Raw genomic sequence first — 23,432 nt, 5'->3', positions numbered from 1 at the left:
GTACCATGGCTGATTATGTTTTGGAACTGAAAAGGAGTTTGTTGTAGAGAACCGTCATCTGTGAGTATATACAGGAGATAAGGTATATCAGTTGAGACTGGCACATGGATCTGAACATGGGTGTAATTGGTGTATTCCTGGAAATTTAGTGATTGTGTTGATAGGAAAATAAATTAGGCAAGATTAACTGTAAATTATGTATTTTTTAATCTGGGGAATTTTCTAGGTAACAAATAACTATATATCAATGTAGGTAGATAATCACATTTGTATCTGTTATTCCTATAGCTTCCTGCATAGCCTTCTTCCTGCAGCCCTGCTCACCCAGACAGCATGGACTGCCCCCACCTCCTCTGAATAGTCTGATACTGCACCCATATCTTCCAGTCTCTATTTAACTCCCCTTTTAAACAATGATAAATACCAACATTTTAAAAATTAAGTAGGAAAGAGTCTAGAGTGAGAAGGGACTGAGCAGGGGGAAGTCCCCAGGGGTAGGAGTGGAATATGAGGTCATTGGAGAAGTATATCTTCAGTTGGAGGGCTGGAGAAGTGAATCCAGAAAGTAGCACCTCTCTGATGAGCTTCCAAACTTTGACCAAACACAGGGTGTGTCCGGCCCCATTCTCCCCTCTGAGGTCTGTGTGTTCTGGCGTGTGGGGGAGGATGGGTTATAAAGTGGGGAGCCTGGATGGGGTGAGAGGAGAGGTCCTGGGAAAGAGACTTATCTGTGCAGCAAAACACTGAAGCTTCAAGGGTTTCCCACAGAACTGCTGCCTGGTTTGCTGTGAATCCAAGGCAGTAGTGCTGCGGGAAGGGCTGAAACACCAACGCCTTTGTGCAGACACGCCACTCCTTTGGTGCACCTGGCTACAGCACAGTGAAGAGCCAAGGGGGAGGTCGATCAAATCAAGGACTTAAGACTTCAGTAACAAAAACAAAATGCGCCTTTACCTACAGCCAGAAAATGCTATGTGAACAAAACAGATTGCCATGCCGTGCACAAATCAAATGCTTTTCTGATATAAGCTTACAGTCTGTTCAAAGATCACGTACAAATATAGGTAACGTTTTCTATGTACCTGCACATTTTTTGCTTATTTTTGATCCTTCTGTAAAACCTAGCGGTCCCCAAAATCAGTGATATTTTAAGATAAACCCACATGCTATTCCTAAAGTAACATTACCTTATAATTAATAGTTTAGTAGTACTAAATGAACCTCAGTGAATGTATGGGAAGGGGATAGTGTAAACTGTGGCCTTTTCTATATCAAATTACCATCCTTGTCAGAAACTGTAAGCAATTCACAGTCTGAGTGTTGTCTTATTTCTGCCCCTTTTTTAAGCAAAGGTTGTTTTGTGCTGGATTTTGTAACTTAGTTATCTTCTGTCTTCTCAAGGACTGTGCTAACATCAACAGTCCCATCGGGTGGGACTTGTGACTTGAAGATAAAGAAATAACAAATAAAAAGCATGAGATTTTCCACACAATGAAACAAACACTGACATATCTAAGACTTCATTGGGTTTTTTGTCGTGGGCACAAATTAGTTATATTTGCCAAAACCAAGCAATTTCAATATTTAGAAAACATACATTATGATAGTTTTGAGAGGTACAGTACTTTAGCAATATTTTCCAATAGTGCTGTTATATAAGATTTTGCAAACTATGGTATTGTGTGGGGCTGAAAATACTGGGGTTTTTTTTTGAGAAGGGGGGAAATGGCAAAGGTGTATAATCTTAGCCTTTCCAGCTATTTATTAGCAACAAAGTGCAGTATTAGAAAACTCAAGAACAGTGAACACTAGGTGTCAGTGTAAGAAATGGAAAAATATAAAAAAAACTGTTGTTTTCAATCAGGTGGATTAGCTAAGAAACCAGAACCAGCTGTGACCACATTTACTTGTAACTGCATAATACTGTTAACAAGCCAATCTTCCTAAAAAAATTATTCCCAAACCATCAGGTTTGTTTGAAATCAGATAAAATGGCTGAAAGGACAATGAATTCACTCTATAAAATATACAAAGATGACCTTAAAAGTTTGTAAGTACATTTAAATAGCTTGCAATATTACGTATTAATCTGATCAGTCATGGATATCCATAAATTAGTTCAAGTCATCCATGATTGCACAATTAAAAAATAACACAGTAGAAGATAAAGCAGTTCCAAAACCTGAAGGTGTGTGGACAAAAGCAGAGGGAAGACTGTATGTTACCATTTATCCATCACTGACAGTCAATGTGTTTGTGTTATTCTTGGAAATACAGCAGATAAGAAGGGTACCACCCTCAAAGTGCCTAGTCATTTACATGCTTTCAAAAATTTTATCTGAAGTTGTCAACTCAGATACCCGAATCAGATGGCATTTTGATGTCAGTCTCAAAAAAGTTGAGGCATATAGTACTTACAAGAATGACAATCAAATGGAATTGTATGTCATATTTGAACACATTAGATGGATTGTGATTGCTCCCAGCTAAAGAAAGATTTTTAATTCCAAGCCATTTTAAAAATAATAAAGCAGTCAGGAACATGGGATTTACTCTAGCGCATCATTCCACTGATCCATCTCGTTTAGTATCCTGACTCTGATAGTGGCTAGTCAACAATTTCAAAAGAAGATAAAAATTCCCCCAAGAGCATGTGTATATAGACAGAGAAAGAAATTGATCCTGAACTCCCCAGATTATTGCTTAAGCTCCTGAAGCTTGAGATATTATCTTTTACAGATATTACAAATTAGTGATCATAAAATTATACATCTCCTTTTCAAATCCAGCCAAAGTTAAATAAAAAAGTAAAAAGGTTTTGATGTCAGTATTTTTAAATTGTAGCAAAAATGAGCTGGACAAGAGTTTATGAATTAATAACACTAGTTTTAAATAAAGGGACACTATAAAGTAGAACCACATGCAAAAGGTTGATTTAGTTTAATCATATGTGTAACATATATATTACATGTAATATAATGTAGTATATGCAATGTTGTTGTTGCTGTGTCAGACCCAGGATTTTAGAGAGAAGGTGGGTGAGGTAATAATCTTGCCACCATGGACGGCACCTCCCTATATGCCAACATCCCTCAACAGAAGTTGGTCCAATGAAAGATATTATTACCTCACTCATAATATTATAATATATGTAACATCATAGCATAGATTACTCCCTATCTCATATGCATCACATTTTCAAAGGCAGTCTTCTAGTATTCCAGAACAGTCCAGGAAAACTGATAGCTTCCGAGGCCAAAAGGGACCATTGTGATCACCCAGTCTTACCTCCTTTAAAACACAGGCCACAGAACTTCCCCCAAATAATTTGTAAAGCAGGAGTGGGCAAACTACAGCCTGCCAGCTATTTTAATCCGGCCCTTGAGCTCCTGCTGGGGAGCGGGGTCTGGGGCTTGCCCCGCCGTGGCATTCTAGCCAGATAGCAGGGTCAGAGGCTATTCCACAGGGCTAACAGAAGCAGCAGCATGTTCCCCATCAGGCTCCTATGTGTAGGGGCACACAGAGGGCTCCGCTCCGCATGCTGCCCCCAACCCAAGTGCCACCCCCACAGCTACAATTGGCCAGGAACTGCAACCAATAGGAGCTGCAGGGGCAGCGCCTACAAATGGAGCAGACTGCAGCAGAGCCACCTGGCCATGTCTCCATGTAGGAACCAGAGGACAGACATGCCGCTGCTTCTGGGAGCTGCTTGAGGTAAGCACTGCCCAAAGCCTGCACTCCTGAGCCACTCACCCATGTCCCAACCCCTGCCCCAACCCTGATCCCCCTCCCAACCTCTGAACCCCTCAGTCCCAGCCCAGAACACCCTCTTGCACCCCAAATCCTCCATCCCCATTCCCACCCCAGAGCCTGCACCCCAGCCAGAGCCTGCACCTCTCTCCCCTGTGCCCCAACCTTCTGCTCCAGCTCTGATCCCCCTCCCATTCTCTGAACCCCTCAGTCCCAGTCCAGAGCACACTCCTACACCCCAGAGTCTGCAACCCCAACCGGAGCCCTCACCCCCCACACCACACTACACCCCAAGCCTGGAGCCCCCTCCTGCACCTTGAACTCATTTCTGGCCCCACCCCAGAGCCCACACCTCCAGCCAGAGCGCTCATTCCAACCCCAATTTCATGAGCATTCATGGCCCGCCATACAATTTCTATACCCAGATGCAGCCCTTGGGCAAAAAAGTTTGCCCACCCCTGTCCTAGAGCATATCTTTTTAAAAGAACATCCAATCTTGATAGTGTAGCCTCCCTGCCAGGAAATCAAACCCTGGTCTCCCACATGACATAAAGAGATTCTCATCACTATATTAATAAGGAAGGAGCTAATAATGAGGAAGGATTGGATTATTAGTGTGAAAGCATTACTTGTATCAATATAATTTATCAAAGCAATCTGAACACTAAGCAACTGGATCTCACAGCTGATCATAATTTAGCCAAGATTTAATAACTATTAGTCCACTTTACAACTACCAAAGTATATATTAAAAATCAAATAAAAGGTGTTTTAAAAATATTTATACACCTCTACCCTGCTATAATGTGACCCGATATAACACAAATTTGGACATAATGCAGTAAAGCAGTGCTCCAGGGAGGTGGGGTTGCGCATTCCGGTGGATCAAAGCAAGTTCAATATAACGCAGTTTCACCTATAACGTGGTAAAAATTTTTGGCTCCCGAGGACAGTGTTATATCAGGGTAGAGGTGTATTTATAAAATCCAATCAGGACTCCATTAAATCCTCAAAGAACTTAAATACATGTGCAGCTTTACACACATTCCCACTGACTTCATTGTTTGAAGTTACATACGTACTACTTTATTCCTTTGTTAAACTGCAGCCTAAGCACATTAAAAGAACATTATTAAGGTTGCAAAGTCAAGCAGTTAGGAAATTCCAGAATGAAGGCTGCTTGTGCACCCTAATTCAGCCTCTTTGTGGGTATGCATGATGACAGTCTTTAATGACACGTTTTTCTACAGGATTTCCCCTATCTCATATAATGCACAGGATGGATGGGTGCTCACTTAATGAACATCTATTAAATATTTAGATTTCTCCTAATTGTTCAATGGCTGGCCCCACACCTCCTTTACTGCACACTATTCAAACCCTGCACTGAAGATAGATTAATTTCCTTATCAGCTTTTGTATGCCACTCATCGCTACAGAGTCTGAGTGCTTCTCAAACATTAGTTAATTTACTTTAAAACACTCCTGTGAAATAAAGGGCTGCTATTATCCCCATTGCACAGACAGGGAGCAAGATACAGAGAGATCCAGGTAAAAAAAACTTCCACAAATTTTGAGTCCAAATAAATTGGAGACACCTAGGACTTGATTAGTTCAGAGTACTTAGCATTATATAGCACTTCATATGTTTAAAGCACAGGTCCTACTGATTCAGCTGGAGCTGTAAGTGCTTGGTATTTCTGCAAATCAGACTTCAACACTTCTCTTCCTGCAGCCTCTGCCTCATTCACTACACCTTGTATCTTCCGCAAGAAATGAAGCCGCTCACATTACGTAGCTCTGACTTATCCCCAGAGCAGGTCCATCTTGTGCATTAAATGAGACAAAAGATATCAATAAAGCACACAATAAATGGATTAGGAACTGGCTTGTTGGCAGAGCTAAAAATATAGCTGACAACAGGGAATCATCGAATGAGTGTATTTCTAGCAGGGTTACACAGGGATTGGTACTAGATCGAACGCTATTTTCATCAATGATCTGGAAGGAATATAAAACCACTAGTAATAAAATTTGTGGACAGGACAAAGATTGGCAGAATGGTAAAAAATGAGGGCAGGGCACTCAAGAGCATCTGGATTGCTTGGTAATCTGGGCCCATTCAAACAAAATGTGTTTGAATACAGGCAACTGCTAAGTTATACTTCTAGGAACAAGGAATGCAGGACATAGCTATAGAATGGGGAACTAAATCCTGGAAACCAGTAACTTTGAAAAGGACTTAGCGGTTGTAGTGGACAAGCAACTCAACATGATCTCCCAATGTAATGCTGTGACAAGAAAGGGCTAACACGATCCTTTGAGGTATAAACAGAGGAATAGAGAGTAGGAGCAAAGAGATGAATTTACCTCTGTATATTGTATTGTTGAGACTCATATTGAAATACTGAGTACAGCGCTGGTGTCCACATTTTTAAAAGGATGTTGAAAAGTTGGAGAGGGTGCAGAAAAGAGCCACAAAAATGATTAGAGTTCTGTAGAAAACGCTTAACAGTGAGCAAAAAAGAGCTCAATCTGTTTAGTTTATCCAAAAGAAGACTGAAAGGTGACTTGAGTGGCAGCATATACATACAGAAAACACTGGGTACTCAAGGGCTCTTTAATACAGCAGAGAAAGGCACAACAAGAACCAGTGGCTGGAAGCTAGAGCCAGACAAATTCAAATGAGAAATATGCACAAATTTGTAACAGTTAGGACGATTAATCATTGGAATAAATTTCCAAGAGAAGTGGTAGATTCTCCACCTCTTGATGTCTTCAAATCAGGACTAGATGCTCTTCTGGCAGATATGTTTCAGCCAATTCCAAGTTACTGTGCTCAGTACAGGAGTAACTGGGTAACATTTAATGGCTTGTTATATACAGGAGGTCAGACTAGATAATCTAATAATCTCTTCTCGCCTTAAACTTTATGAATATAGGATACAATGCAGAAAAGGTAAAAAAACAAAATCTTAATTACAGCTAGCCTAGCTGCAGAAATCCATATACTAATTAAGCAGCAGAAGTTTTAAGTGTCAGGATACCCTCTACTGGGGCCTAGTCATCATGGGAGTAATAATACCTGGCCTCCAGGAGGACAAGGAGAGAGCTGAAGCTATTCTGGTTAATCTTCTATAAACTGGGTACCTTCCTTCAGTCTAGGAAAAACATCCTGTTTTTATAACATTTCTGCTTACTTATAACTATTGACTGAAATTGATTTTCAAATTTTTGAAACAAAAGAAATACCAGGAACTACTCCAAAACCTTGTTGGAACACCAAGGTAGAGAGACCACAGCAAGTTATTTCAACCAAGTTGTAATTTCCTTAAGTAAAGAAAAAAGTGAACAGCTTTATCGCTAGTAGTGCAAGTAACACAAAACAAATGATGACCACATCTTATTAAAGTGCACTCCTAGCAAATGAAGATACATGTGATCGATTATCAGACAATCATGACTGCCTTTTAGAGGCAGCTTCCCCTCTCTCTCTTCACACAAGTGAAATACCAACAGAATGCATATTATTGATACTCAAGGAAATATTTGTACCAGAGGATTATTTTCTACTTTGTTTTACTCCAAGGCAGATGTGTCACGAGTCTGCTGTAATTGCATATATGTTGTTTAATTTATTCTACAGTATGAACAGACTGAATACTTGAGGATTTTTCCCAGATGTTTTTTGTGAACTCCTTTCTCCTATTCATGTAAACACACAGTGTGTTCCGGTTTGCTGAGTTGTATATACACTCAATGACTTACTACAAAGTCTGAATGTTTAGTCAGCCAGAAGATTGTTTCCATCCTGTGATTCATTAGGTCCCTCTGGTACCTCTACTTCCTTTATTTTATACAATCACAAATTATATTAGTTTGTCTTATTTTGATAACCCCTCTAATTAATGTTCTGCACAGGAAACTTTATTACTGTTTTAAAACAGTCTCATAAAACAAGGACTTTCCCCGTTACTGGGGTGGCATAAGTGACATTTTCAAATAACTCAGTGATGAAGACTGAACAGTGCTTTCCACTGATTTAAATCCCCTCTTTTTTTACAAATGTCAGACATTCTCAAATTAAGTGTCTAACATTAAAAATGCAATAAGATGAGCTTTAGAATATAATTTTGATTTGTTTAACAGAGCACCACATAGATTATAATAGGACTAATACAGTTTGTGAATGAGGAATTAGTGTAATTTGGTTTCAGAAAAATCATAAGAATACATGATAAAACAGCACAACTCCTGCCTATGCCTCAGTTCTCATTTTCTCTTACTTCCCTACCAATTCCACTACTGTCTATGCTACAGCTATGCTTCTCTTTTGTGGGTACACATGGGTTTCTTCCTCTCCTGACCTTGTGCCTTCTTTCATTCTGCTCTGAAATGTTTAGAAAGTACAGGAGTCAAGTCTGGAAGAGAAGGCACTGCATTTTTAATAACTTCACTCAGACCTGTCAGAAACTGTTCAAACTTTTGAAAACAACAAGTCACACTGGGCATATTTTGGGATTTAACTGTTCAAACTTTTGAAAACAACAAGTCACACTGGGCATATTTTGGGATTTAACATATCAGACCAGTGTCCTTATGCAACTCTATATTTAAAATTCCCTCATCTCTCCTATTTCCAGGTGTGTTAAGCAACTATCTCATTCTTCATTAACATTTTCCCTTTCAATCAAACCTTATTCCACAAGGCCTTTCACTGTTAATCCTCCACAGAAAAAATATGAAACTGAATCATACTACTTTGAAGAGTGAACCATTTTCTGATAATTCATAGATTTTAAGGATATAAGAGATCATTTATGATAATCTATTTTGACTTTCAGCACAACACAAACCACAGAATTCTATCCAGTAAATTCCTCCATCAAGCTCCTAACTTTGGGGAGACAGCCAAAATGGCTTGGTCCTATTAAAGCAGTGGTTCTCAAACTTTTGTACTAGTGACCCCTTTTACATAGCAAGCCTCTGAGTGCAACCCCCCTTCTAAATTAAAAACACTTTTTTGTATATTTAACATCATTATAAATGCTAGGGACAAAGCGGGGTTTAGGGTAGAGGCTGACAGCTCGCGACCTCCCCCCCACCAATGTAATAACCTCACAACCCCCTGAGGGGTCCCGACCCCAAGTTTGAGAACCCCTGTGTAATACAGTAACACACTGGATACATCCAGGGTGAATAGTTTCTTCTCTTCCAACATCAAGCGCAGATTCAGAAAGATGACTGGAAAGGTAACCAATTGGTTCAGGTGAAAATTTGAGACCACCTTAGGGACAAACTTGAAGTGCGGTCGTAGCATTACTTCGTCCTTATGGAAGGATGTGTTGGGTAGTCCAACCGTAAAAGCTTAAGTTCATTGACTCTTTGAGCTGAGGTGATGGTCACCAGAAAGACTGTCTTGATGGTAAAGTGGTGTACAGAGCATTCTGACAACGATTCAAAGAAAGGCTTCACGAGCTTCAGGAGAATGACACTGAAGTTCCACCACAATGGAGCTGATCTCTAACTGGAGGCGGAATATGAAGGAGGCTCATAAGGAATTTCAATACTGCCAGGTGTCAGAAGTTCAAATACGACTATACCAGAGCATGACATGCCAATATGGCTCCCAGGTGGACCCTGAGATAACTGAATGCCAGTCCCACATGTTTCAAGAGCAGAATATAGTCTTCAATATATTTGATACAAGTGCTTCATCTGGATCTATATTATTGTGGGCTGCCCATATTGATTTTTTTTTTTTTTAGGAGTAAGTCTTCCTGGTAGAGGACTTTCTACATTGTATGTGAATTTGTTGAACCTGAAGAAAGCGATCTCTGTGAAAGGTGCTCAACCTGCAACCATCCAAGCCATCTGGGTGCATGATCTGACCATGGTTCTGAGATAGTATGCCCTGACAGGTTGGAAGGAGCATGAGAGGTCACATGGACGTTTGCAGCAAGTCCAACAGCCAAAACGGTCTTGGCTATCAGGATTACCATAGCCTTGTCCCTCTTGATCTTACACTATCCTGGAGATGGGGGGGAATCGGTGGAAAACCACAGAGGATCCAGCAACATAGAGGATCCAACAACAATTCCAGATTCACACACCTCTGGAGCAGAAATTCAAGCGCTTGGGGAAAGTTGTTATAGTTCTCTATTTCTCATTTCAGAATGAAGCGAGGGGTGGGGCAAAAGAAACGACCACCACCAGAGTGTATTGATCCAATCCTTCAATCTTTTCCCACAAATTTAAGCTCCCTAAAACTTTTTATAAGTAATTCCACTTCACTCAGCGAAAACCCTTTTCTGCATATAAGGATAAAAAAATAGAAAAGCAGCTCAACAGCAAGAAATGATTTCTCTCAAAGGTTTGAAGGGAGCAACTGTGCAAGCAGTTTGCACCAAATTAAAGTGCCACAGAACCAATATGAGTTGAGGGACAGAAGCTCAGAGTCTTCAGTTTATCAGTTGGTTCTAAAAAAAAAAAATGCTGAAGGAGACATACCTATGCCAGCTCTGTAGCTTCTGCATCACAAACAGCTGGAGGGGTTAGCTGCCCCGAGTGCATGCCCATCAGAGACACTAGGAACATTCTTGGGGTGGCTAGCCCCTCCTTCCTCCATTGTGGGTACAGTCTATTTTTAGTGTGCTAGCTCAATCACAGCTAGCACAGACACATGTCCTCAACATCCCCAGCTCTAAGTATGTACACACTAGCTCGAGTTAAGTGGTGCTTTAAGCCTGAGCTACTTAGTACATCAGTGGGGGTGGGTTGAAGCTTGAGTGCTGCTGAAACTCTTGCTAATATTCTATCACACAATAGTGTCACAGTATCTTGTGTGTTCTCCTGTGGCTGCATAGTCTGATCTGTAACAAGCAAGGTCAAAACCAGATGTCACATAGAAATTTGTAGGATCCCACTGAAAACTTGGCATGATGCTGGTCCCTTTTTCAATAAGTTTTTTGGATTTTTCTTTTCCAAAGTGTTTACAAACTTTATTGATAGTTGTTTTCCATTCAGGTCTGTCTTAGGCTGTGTTTTCAGAGCTACCAATATTTATGCCACTAGTTGAGATTCTGCGAAGGATACCTGTGAAGCATTTACATTGACTGCCCTTCCTGCACTTTGGCTTTCAGCTCACCATAAAGAACTTTTTTCGGAGTCTATCACCTCCCATTCTGATTACATGACCTTTCCATCTAAGCTTAGCTTTGATCATCATTCCCTTGATGCTAGTTGTTTTTGCTCTTTCAGGGCACTTGTTTGACACTTTGCTTTGCCAGTGGACCTTTAGAAGAAAGTGAAGACAGCACATGGGAAATTTTTCAAGGTGTTTGATGTTTCTGCGGTAAACTGGCCATTTTTACATCCATATAAAAGGGATGTTATTACTGCTGTACTGTAGATTTTTTTTCTTTTGACAGTTTGATGGCATGCTGGTTGAGTATCCTATAGCAAAGTCTTCCGAAAGCCTGGTTTGTCTTTCATATTTTCTTTGATACTTCTTGATCCAAGGAAATGTCACTTGAGATAGTGTTGCCAAGGTATGTAAAGTGATTGACGTTATGTAGTTTTGTACCATCAATGGTGATGTTTGTCTCAGTGGTAGTGGTTGATGGGGGGCTAATTGGAAGTGAACTTCAGTTTTTTCCAGGCTGATGGTGAATCCCAACTGTTAGCTGCCTCTGAGAACCTGCCAAGGATAAGCTATAGGTTACTTTCACCATGACTAAGTAGCGCACAAACATCTTCAAAAGAGCTTCGTATATAAGTTTAAGGACTTTTGCCTTTGCAGTAAGCCTTCGGAGATTGAAGAGTTTTCCATCAGTTCTGTACCTTATGTAGATACCATTTTGAAGGTTGTCAGTATGCCATTCAGAACGGCTGCAAAGGAGAGACCAAAGAGGACTAGTGCCAGCATGCATCACTGTTTTACCCCATTAGATCTAGGGATCGGTTTAGAGAGGCCACTGTCTGAGAGTATTTCACCAGTCACATCTTCATGGAATTGATGTATGACAACAAATTTGGTGAGGCAGCAAAACATTCTTCCAGAATTTACCAGAGGCTATTTCTGTTCACAGTGTCAAATGCATTTTTAGATCAATGAAGATAGCATATAGTCCTGTGTTTTGTTCAACGCATTTTTTCTGAGTATGCCTCACAACAAAAATAACAACTCTCACAGGAAAATGACAAGACAAAAACACCGTATCACCTATGCGCGAACACTTTTCACAAAATGACTACTCTACATCTGCCCTATCAGTTCTCACCCACAAAAGAAACCTGCACAACACTTTCAGAAGACTAGCCTTGGAACTTAAAGGTCAAGGCACAAAACAAGATTAAATTAGCTAGAGACATACAAGATAACAAGAAAACATTCTACAAATACATTAGAAGCAAGAGGAAGACCAAGGACTGGGTAGGTCCATTGCTCAATGAGGGGAAAAAACAACAGAAAAAGTAGAAATGGCAGAGCAGCTTAATGACTTCTTTGTTTCGGTTTTCAACAAGAAGGTTAGTGGTGATTGGACATCTCACACAGTGAATGCCAATGAAAATGAGGAAGGCTCAGAAGAGGCTAAAATACGGAAAGAACAAGTTAAAAATTACTTAGACAAATTAAATGTCTTCAAGTCACCAGGGCCTGATGAAATGCATCCTAGAATACTCAAGGAGCTGACTGAGAAGATATCTGAGCCATTAACAGTTATTTTTCAAAAGTCGTGGAAGATGGGAGAGTTTCCAGAAGACTGGAAAAGGGCAAACATGGTACCAATCTAAAAAAATGGAAAAAAGGACAACTTGAGGAATTACAGACCAGTCAGCTTAACTTCAGAACCCGGAAAGACAAGGGAAAAAATAATTAAGCAATCGATATGCAAACATCTAGAAGATAATAAGGTGATAAGTAACAATCAGGAACAAATCAACCTGATAGCTTTCTTTGACAGGATAACAAGCCTTGTAGAGGGGGAGGGGGGCATAGATGATGTTTATCTCGACTTTAGGAAAGCTTCTAACTATTTTACAGTCTACCTCATCATTAATATACAAAGTTACTCCATCACTTTTGCCTTTGTCTTCCCTGAACATCACCTACCCTTCAACACCTGTATTCCAGTCATGACTACTATGTTCCTGTTACCCCTATAATAGCTGGTTTCACTTCCTGCACCACTAGTTCTAGTTCCTCCATTTTGTTACCAAGGCTCCTTGTTGTACACAAATATCTTAATTGTTGCTGCTTGGCTTTGCCAACATTCCTTGCCTGATTGGGTATGGTCAATCTACTGCCAGTATCACCTGACTGGTATCAGAATTATCCTCTTTCTTAATGTGCATTCTCATACCTAGTGCTGTTCCTTTCTCCAAGGCAGTATCCTTTCTTACTTGATTTTCCTCCCTCTCAACGTTAAAAACAGGCATGGAGATTACATGAGCATCTCCCAATCAGCTCCCTCAAGTTCTTAGTTTCTAGCTCTTTTAATGAGTTGTGCCAACCTCTATACCAGAAGTCTATTTCCCTCCCTACTCAAGTCAAGTTCACCACATAAGAACTATCCTCTGTCCATGAATGCACCCCAGTGCAAACATCCTAAAGCCCTCTTTATACCACCACTGCCTGAGCCATCTGTTGATCATCATAATTTTGTCTCGCCTTCATTCTCATCCCCTAGAGACAGCCAGAATCCCACTGAAGATCACCTGAGCCTCCATTTCCTTAAGCATCTTCCCCAACCTGGCATAGTCTCCCTTTATATGTTCTAGTGAGAATCTAGCTGTGTCATTTGTTCCCACATGAAGGATAATCAGTGGATTCTTTCCTGCTATCCTTATGATCCTCTTCAAACTCAGGCGTGCCAAATCTTAGCTCCCAGCAGACAGAACACCCTTGTTCTCTGGACCAACTCTGGTAACAAGCCTGTCTGTTCTTCTTAGCAGGGAGTCTCCAATCACGTGTGTGTCTTTTCCAGGTGATGGTATGATTCTTTGACCTTCCTGCTGTTCTTTCTGGCTGCAAGTCCTCTTGTCTTTTATTCTCCCTTGAAATCTTCTGCAAATCATCCTGTATCGTCTGGGTGCCCTGAACTCTGGGTATCCCCTTTGGCTCTTCCTCTCTTCTTACAGTACTAGCTGCTCCTCTCTTCTTCCATGCCCTCTCTTCTTCTGTTACAGTCTGCTGTGCCACTTCTTCATTTTCCAACTGAGCAAACCTGTTCTTGAGCTCTATTTCTCCTTCACTAGCCGGTCTTTTCCTCTGCCTTGTTCTCAGTCATATGCTTCTGCTGACCACCTTCCTCACCCAACACTCTCCCCTCAGAGTCCAGCTTCCATCTGCAAATCTTGACTTTTCCCTTCGGCCTCCTCTTGCCGTTGCTCCATCTGCTCGAACCCCTTTCAAAACTCAACATGGAGATGCAAGTGGAAACTAAGTCTCGGATCTTTTCTTCCATCAGCTCTATCAGGTGGCACTTCATACATTAAAGCTGTTTTCAGGTACCTGCACTAGAATCAAGTGCATCCTGCAGCTTCCACATCCGGTCATCTTCATTGTCTCTTCCATTGCGTGAGTCATTACCACTGCTGCCTCTGCATCTGCCATAGCCTTCCTGTCTAAACTCCTGCCAAGGAAAAAGGAAAAAACAAATCCAGACCACCACATACTTCTTCCCCATTCCCCTCTGCAAAAAAACAAAATCAAAAACAAAAAAAAAACCACACACCTTTGACTTCAACTCCTCTGTTTACAGCTCTGTTCACTGGTTCCTGTGCTGCTGCTTCTGTGCCGTTGGCTGACTGTTTTGCTGCATTTCTCGGCCCCTAAACCAGAGAAGCCCCACCCCTTAATCAGGATTCTACTTCTCTCACAGCACACTGCCATCTACCAGCCTCTACAAACTGAATAAAGGAAAAAAACCCACACAATAAACAGAAAAAAAACATACAACACCCACAAAAAAAACTCATTCGTTGCCCCTAAGATCAGGGGCTTGTCTCCTCCCTTCTTGTCCAACAGACCTCCAGCTCTAACTCCTCTGTTGGCTACCCGTCCCTTATCTCCCATAGCACACTGCCCCCTAGCAAGCTCCATGAACTAAGCAAAAAAACCCAGAAAAAAAACATACAGCACCCATATAAATTCACTCACTGCCTCAAATGACAATGGCTTTCCTCCTACCATCCTCTCCAACAGAAGTTCCCCTCTGTAATACTCACTCCAATATCCTGGAATGGACACAGCTACAACGCAGCATACAACGAAAACAACAACTGTGGCGTTCTGACCTGATCTAAATCCACACTAGGCCTCTGGCAGAAGCTTCTCGCATACTGTTTCAACAAGATGATTGAACAAAATACAAGCAGCTTTCAGAGTAGCAGCCGTGTTAATCTGTATCTGCAAAAAGAACAGCAGTACTTGTGCTCTTGTTAGTCTCTAAGGTGCCACAAGTACTCCTGTTCTTTTTGAAATACAAGCAAGAATCTTACCATCTACAGAGGTAGTAACACAGTGAGGGATGCAACAGCGTGAGTTACAATCAGGCATTAGCAGCTAATGCTATCACTCTGTGCTGCGAATCAAATCTGTCTGTGTAACTCGAGTGTTGTTTTGAAGTGTGGTCACTTCATTTTAAGGTAGGCTAACTTGAGATAGTTCTGCTGTGAAGACAAACCCTCAGAAAGCTGATGCCCAGGCCTTCACATAGCCAAGAATACTAAGAATCTCACATTCAAATATGATTTAACTTTCTATCCTTGCACCAGGCTCTGAAGGTGCACCAAACTGTGTAACAGTGAAATATTTAGACCTTTTATTCATCTGTAGCTCTGGGGAAATCACTTGTTCTGGAATGATCCTATGAGTCATGTTGACAAGAGTTCCCTTTGAGAGAGTTTCTGTTACTCCAACAGCTTCTGCTCCTGTAATAGGAATGACACACTGACAATCTCTTGGGCTCAGAATGTGTGTACGAGAAGCACAGGATGAAACAATAATAGCCAGAGACTTGGTGTTGCACTGTTGAGTAAGAGGAGACACTGTTCACCCCAGGAGCTGTAGTTTCAATCTCCTGTCCACGTAAGAGAAAGCCGTATTTACTACAATCAGATGGCTGCATTCTCACAGGGTGATTTCTCCAGACAGAGGAAGCAAGATACATTGCAGGCCATGGAGTGCTCCAGAGAGTATCAGAAGAACTAAAAGTAATACTTTTCACTATAAAACATTGTGTCTTAATCTGAAAAAAGAAAAGAGGATCAGAAAAAATAAAAAGCATCAAAGGCGAATGTTAAGTCTAGCCAGTCAAACTTACCCAACCCTACCTGCTTCAGACAATAAGCCCCATGAGTAGGTTTAACCAGCCCCTTTTAAAGGGAAGAATGACATCGTGAAAGAGGAGCTTACTCACCTGTGCAGTGGCTGAGGTTCTTCGAGATGAGTGTCCCTGTGGGTGCTCCACTCCAGGCGTTGGTGTGTCCCTGCGCCTTTGCTCGGAGATTTTTACAGCAGTACGCATATTGGTCGTACACGCACAGGGCCGGCTCCCGCCCGCTCTGAGTGTACCTTAATAGTGCGTGTGCACAACCGGTCTCCTCAGTTCCTTCTCTACAATGGAGGCTACCCCAACTCTGAAGCAGAGGGGAGGAGGGTAGGTAGTGGAGCACCCACAGGGACACTGATCTCAAAGAACATCAGTTACTGCACAGGGTGAGTAACCTCCTCTTCGAGAGAGAGATGTCCCTGTGGGTGCTCCACTCCAGGTGACTTAAAAGCAGTGTATCTCAAGGAGGTAGGGACTTTGGATTTGGTAGGAATGCAGTAGATAATACAGCTCTGCCTAATCATGTATCAGAAAGAGGCCTTGAGCAGGGCATAGTGCTTAACAAATGTGTGTTCAGAAGACCAAGTGGCCGCTTTACAGATATCCACCAGGGGAACTTGGCATAGAAAAGCCACGGAGGTAGCCACAGATCTAGTGGAGTGAGTTCTGATGCTGGCTGAAGGTGTAACTTTATCTGATAGCACAGTTGGATACACTCAGAAATTCAGTTTGAAAGTCTCTGGGTTGAAATAGGTGTCCCTTTGAAACGCTCTATGATGGAGACAAAGAGTCTAGAAGAGTTCCTAATGGGCTTGGTTCTATCCAAGTAGAAGGACAAAGCCCTGCGTACGGCTAACACATGCATTGTGGATTCAAAAGAGTTTGCATGTGGTTTAGGAAAGAAGGTTGGTAGATGTATCGGCTCATTGATGTGGAATGACGAATGCACCTTTGGAAGAAATTTGGGGTGTAATTGAAGGGTAACCTTGTCTTTAAAAAATAGTGTATAGGGTGGGTCTGCCCTGAGTGCTGCTATTTCTCAGGCCCATCTGGCAGAGGTGATTGCCACTAAGAATGTTATCATCACAGAGAGGTGTAAAAGGGAGCAAGTGGCTAGGGGCTCGAATGGTTGTTGAGTTACACAGGATAATACTAAGTGAAGGTCCCACAGAGGGGTAGGCGGTTTAATGTCTGGGTATAGGGATAGGAGTCCTTTGAGAAAACACTCGGTGGTTGGATGAGCAAAAACAGAGATATCATCGATCTTGTCATGAAAAGTTGTAATAGCAGCTAAGTGGAATTTGATGGAGCTGAAAGAAAGGCCAGATTGCTTACGGTCTAATAGGTAGTTAGGTATGAGCGGAAGAGATGTAGAAGTAGGCGGAAGTTGTTTAGTTGAGCACTATTGTATGAATCGCTTCCACGTTCGGAGATAGGTGATGCAAGTAGATTGTGTTCTGCTATGTAGGAGCACTCTCTGAACCTGCTCAGGGCATGCTAGTATGTTTCAGGAGAACCATGTAGGAACCAAGCTTTGAGGTGAAGCATGGACAGGCTGGGGTGAAGAAATTGGCCGTATTGCTGTGACAGGAGGTTTGGAGTAAGGGGCAATGAAATTGGTTGGCAAACTGACATTCTGGTAAGGAACGGAAACCACGGTTGTCTGGGCCACGAAGGAGCAATCAAAATCACTGTGGCACGATCTGTTCGTATCTTTGTCAGAACTCTGTGAAGAACCAGTATTGGGGGAAAAGCATAGAGTAAGTCCTTGTGCCATCGGATCATAAACGCATCTTCCAGGGAATGTTTGCCCAGTCCTGCTCTAGAGCAAAATATGAGACATTTTGCGTTTTTCGCAGTTGCAAAAAGGTGTATGGTTGGGTAGCCCCAAATGTAGAATATGTTGCGGATGATCATCTTGTTTATCTCCCATTCATAATCCCAGGGAAACCGTCTGCTTAATTTGTCCGCTGTGGTTTTCATAGCTCTGGGAAGATTGGTGCCTTGCAAACAGCATGCGGATATCAGCCACCTATTCCAGAACTTCATAGCTTCTGTACAAAGTGAGTGAGAGGGAACTCCTCCCTGCCTGTTTACATAGAACATGCAGGTGATGTTGTCTGTCATTATCCATACACATTGGTTGCAGATTAATGGGAGGAAGTGACGGCAGGTGTTGCATATGGCTTGAAGTTCTAGGACGTTTACCTGCACGGAGGTTTCGGTTGAAGACCATAGCCCCTAGGCTGTGTGGTGGAACATGTGCGCACCTCTCACCCTGTGAGGGATGCATTGGTAGTCATTATGAGGGATGAAGCATCCTGGAGAAAGGGGACTCCTGAGCAGAGGTTGGAGGGAACTGTCCACCATAGGAGAGAGTCTTTGACTCTGAAAGGTATGGATAGAGGCTTGTTTAGAGTGTGCATATTTGGTCTATAAACCATGGCCAATCAAGCTTGGAAGCACCTCATGTATAGCCGTGCATTCTGGACCACAAAAGATAGAAAATTAGTAAGTAAGTACTACTGGTAACAAACTAACTAACTAGGAAGGAATTCAAACTAAGTGAGAGAAAAAGTCTAACAAGTCTGCGGAGCTCCATCTCAGGCCGGGAATGGTAGAGAAGGAACTGAGGAGACTGGTAACGTATGCATACTTTAGGGTACACTCAGAGCTGGGCGGGGGGCAGGCTCTGCGTGTGCGCAACCAGTAAGAGTACTGCTGTAAAAATCTCGGAGCGAAGGTGCAGGGACTCACTGACACATGTAGTGGAGCACCCACAGGGACATCTCTCTATCAGATGGCAAGAGAACTTACACCCCCTGGATCATAGACTCATAGAATATCAGGGTTGGAAGGGACCTCAGGAGGTCATCTAGTCCAACCTCTTGCTCAAAGCAGGACCAATCCCCAACTAAATCATCGCAGCCAGGGCTTTGTCAAGCCAGGCCTTAAAAACCTTGAAGGAAGGAGATTCCACCAGCTCCCTAGGTAAACCATTCCAGTGCTTCACCACCCTCCTAGTGAAGAAGTTTTTCCTAATATCCAACCTAAACCTCCCCCACTGCAACTTGATGAAATTATGCTCCCACTAAAGTCAACAGCTTAACTCCCACTCACTTTTATGGGGGGCATCAGGATTTCACCCACTGTCTGAACTAGCAAAAATGGACTTACAGATTGGGGTCTTCCCTTAAGTGAAACGAGAAGAGATCTTGTGCCTCAAAAATGGAACCCAAGACCTTCAGATTGTTTGCTGGTTGGAAAGGGAGACTGACAACCACTTCTGTACATATGCTATCTTTAATTGCTATGTCTTAAGTGTCTCTGATGTACAAGAACACTAAACAATAATATTTAGCTCACAAACAGCACTTTTACCTTCAAAATATGAAATCCACACAATGGATACTTAATGAGTTAGACATTAACCTTTGTATTACAGATTGGGAAACGTGGGCAGGTAAATTGTAAAATTACTTGCTCAAATTCAGAGGAAGACAGCCTCAGAGCTGAGATTTCGGCCTTCCAGTCTTATGCGCAGACCAGGCTTCTCATGAAATAAAATTTCACATCTCTTTACTAAAGATTTCAAAAGTCTAGTCAATATATAGAAACTAATACAAATAAAATAGAATTTATGGATAAATTCTGTCTTGAGACGTCATGGGAGGCACTTGTGCATAGTTGAGGACAGAATAGAGCCATTAAGCATAGGGAAATACCACACATTGCACAGAAATTAGTGAATTAACTGGCAGAAGTATGTCATTCAGACTGAACAAGATGGTGGACAATATTTAACAGCACAATGCTTTCAGTTCTTCTGTTCTTATTACTTCTGCATTTTAACTGCTTCTAGTTCTTTATATGAACTTTACCCAGCATTTCCTGTTTTGCTTCCCAAAATCTGCTGCTGTAACTGGTACACTGGTAAGTATTACATTTAGTACCATAATTATTTGCAACAAGCTGTAAACAGATCATTTATAATGCCCCTTCTACTATGCATCTAGAGCAGGGGTTCTCAAACTTCACTGAACCGTAACTCCCTTCTGACAATAAAAACTACTATATGACCCCAGAACGGGGGACTGAAGTTTGAGCCCGCACAAGCCCCACTGCCCTTGGCAGGGGGGGCCAAAGCTGAAGCCCATGGGCTTCAGCCCCAGGCAAGGGGCCTGTAACCTGAGCCCATGGCTGAAGCCCTTGTGCTTCAGATTCAGCCCCAGGCAGTGGGACTTGGGTTTCAGGCTCAGGTCCCAGCAAGTCTAAGCCAGCCCTGGTGACCCCATTAAAATGGAGTGGCGACCCACTTTGGGGTCCCAACCCACCATTTGAGAACTGCTGATCTAATGTATACACAACAGGCAACCAGGATATGCAGTGTTCTCCTTCAGCCCCCACCCCCAAGCCCTTTTCTATTTACTGCTCTCTAATCCAGTAAAGCACAGACTCTACAATATTGTGTTAAGTTAATTAACTACAGATATTAAATTCAATTTGTTTCTCTCTGCTTCCAAATTTTCCATTTAATGCAGATTTTTTAATTGTAATATCTAACCACACTACAGATGTCAGAGGGAAAAATGAGTTTTGGCAGTGTCAGAGACAACTGGGGCATTCTGCACCCAGGAAGGAGCCCAGTGAGATAATTTCTGTTATTGGCATCCAAGAAATTGTTGAGCTTTTTTGCTACTTGGCAAGGAATACATCTCCTTTTTCCTCCTCCTTTTTGGGCTTTAAATTTGAAGGGATGAGATTTGAATTCCTCTTTTCCCACTGCTGCAACCAGTATCAATAACTATTTGCCTCACTGCACCTGCCCCAGAATCTAGCACTACACGCAACAACAGTGAATATGCACATTATCTTCATGTCCCTGCTAAAATTATCAGAGGTGAAATAGCATCAGTGCTAATGTCTGAATTCCTGATCCTGCAAGTTGCTCCATGCTGACTCTCGGGTTCACCCACATGGAGTAACTTTCACGAATGGGGCCTATGTATCATTACATTTTGGATTCAACATCCCAGTGAAATGAATAAGGCAGTTTACACTTTCTTCAAAGTTATTGTTTCAGGCTATCTGCAGAGTCAAGCAGACAGAATTGCATCAGTTTAAACATGATTCAAATTATTAAAGTTATTTTTGCAATTATACGGGCCAGAGACTTTTTCATACAAAGGTTTATATCGTGGAGCACGTCTCTGCATCTACTGAAAAGCAAAAAGAGGGAATAATGTTGCCATTTATACAGTCACATAACTGCATTGTAGCCAGTAGCCATGGCACGGATAACACCACATCAAGACAGAAAAGGTGTGATGTAGTGTTCTGAAAATGGGAGAGAGAGTCAGGAACTCTCTAGTTCTAATGTTTGCTCTGATGGAAGCCTTCCATGGCTGTGGAAACGTTAAAACCTTTTCCCTATCTATAAAGCAGAATAAGAACATTACAGCAGTCTTCTGAAAATTAATTAATCACTTAATGTTTGTGAAGAGCTTTGCAAATTATCATCATCAATAGTCTTTCTTCACTGGGGAACTGATAGCTCAGTGGTTTGAGCACTGGCCTGCTAAACCCAGGGTTGTGAGTCAATCCTTGAGGGGGCCATTTGGGGATTGGTCCTGCTTTGAGCAGGGGGTTGGACTAGATGATCTTCTGAGGTCTCTTCCAACCCTAATGATTCTATGATTATTAACTTTTCTATTGTCTTTTGTAAGATATTTGATCTCCTTTTTAGGAGTACAGTAGCTACTACTGAAAACGTCTGTTTTATCTCTGTGCAACAACCTTTCCAGGAGCAACCAATTTCCTTTAGCTTAGATTTTAAGTTCTTTGGAGCAATGGCTTCTATTCGTGTGCGTACAACACCCAGTACAACAGAGCCTTGAATGGAGCATCTAAGTGCTACTGCAATACAAATAAATAAATAAAATCTAATAATTATTATTAAATCATTTATAAATAAATACAAATCAGTTTTTAAATATTTGAACAAAAACTTTCATTCAGCAAGGTTTGTCTCTGGAAATGTACTCCAGATCCCTGGTTCAACTTGATTTTGGAATAAAAGCTTTGCTACTGTGCTCTGTGGGAGGGAAAATGTAATTAATTATTTTGAACTTTAAAATATTTATTTCATATAATTATTTTGATATATTGAGAATATGCCTAGGCAAAGTTCCACGTGTCTATTTTCATTCTATCCTTGCTTATTGTTTTTGCTTTCTATTGAGTGTTCTGCAAATATCCAAAAATGTATCATAATTAAAATATAGAAATATATTTAAACATTATTAGTATGGTTAATTTTCTAGTGTTGTTATAGTAATGTACACAGTTTTCATTTACTGTACTATTATACTGATCTGATATTTTTCTGCCTAGTATAGCTTAGCACCTGCTTGAATTATATAAGAGTGGTGAAAAACTGGCCACTCCTATTTGGAATGCATTATTCAGTACACCAAAAAGATTATTTCTGGTAGCAACCATGATGCATTAATCTCAAAGCAGTGTGCTTTCCAAGGATTTGTCTTGTTTTGTGTTGTCTTTCCCTAGGGCAGCCAGACTTCATGAAGTATATAATGGTTCAAAGTAGCTACCATATAAATCTGTCCAAACTGGCCCCTTCTTTAATAGAGTTCGGATAAGTTTAAAAAATAGGAAGTCAGAACTATAAATTTCAGAGTTATCAAAAGTAAACCCATCAGTACTAATCAAGATGGTAACTTATTTTGGAAGCACAGATCTGGATTTAATCAAGTATTCTCTCTTCCTAGAAACGCCTACTAAGAAAGATGTATACAACAACATGCTGACCTTGCATCACTACACAAACAACTTCTCAAATGAAATAGTAGACAAATGTGTCAAAAATATATCTCAGTTTTCAGGACGAAAATAATCAATTGCATAATGTAGCACAGTGTTTTGAGCAACATGATTGGAATATAGGCACTGTGCACTCAAGTTTATAACAAGCATTTATTACAAAGTTTGTGTGTGTTTTTAATACTCTCATATATGTATAGTTATCTAAAAAATGAGAAGACAGTATGAATATTTAATAACAGCTCAGTAAGAATGTGAATTATTATAGGATAACGAATGTGCAAAAATCATTTCCAGAAGCCCACCCTGGCATATATAAAAGGCCGTGATTTAAGAGTTCCGTCCTGGAGGTGTCAAAGGTCAAAACAATGAGCTATTAAAGATACTTTCACTTCCCTTGAAATAAAGTGCTGTCTTGGGCCAAAAGGTGAGAGGTTAGAAAAACAGTTTGTCTGCTGGTCTATTCCCATTCCTCCTCCTGACAGGAAATCATACATGCTCCTA

The 23,432-nt window shown here is 41.3% G+C and overlaps 1 protein-coding gene across 13 annotated transcripts in view; it reads right to left on the bottom strand.

The window, feature by feature from the left end:
- The window catches only part of SUPT3H (SPT3 homolog, SAGA and STAGA complex component), a 524,342-nt gene that overhangs the window by 242,253 nt on the left and 258,657 nt on the right, over positions 1-23,432 (bottom strand). The window contains exon 1 of one of the 13 annotated variants that reach the window (XM_050950867.1): positions 14,490-14,814. The exons of the other annotated variants lie outside the window; for them this stretch is intronic. The gene's annotated coding sequence lies outside the window, so the exon portion shown is untranslated. Of the gene's footprint in view, positions 1-14,489; positions 14,815-23,432 lie in introns of those variants that run through there. 13 annotated transcript variants of the gene reach the window in all.

This window comes from Gopherus flavomarginatus, chromosome 4 (assembly GCF_025201925.1).
Source record: "Gopherus flavomarginatus isolate rGopFla2 chromosome 4, rGopFla2.mat.asm, whole genome shotgun sequence".
NCBI lineage: Eukaryota > Metazoa > Chordata > Testudines > Testudinidae > Gopherus > Gopherus flavomarginatus.
The sequence above is the reverse complement of the archived record's forward strand: the minus strand, read 5'-3'. Positions and strand labels throughout refer to the sequence as shown.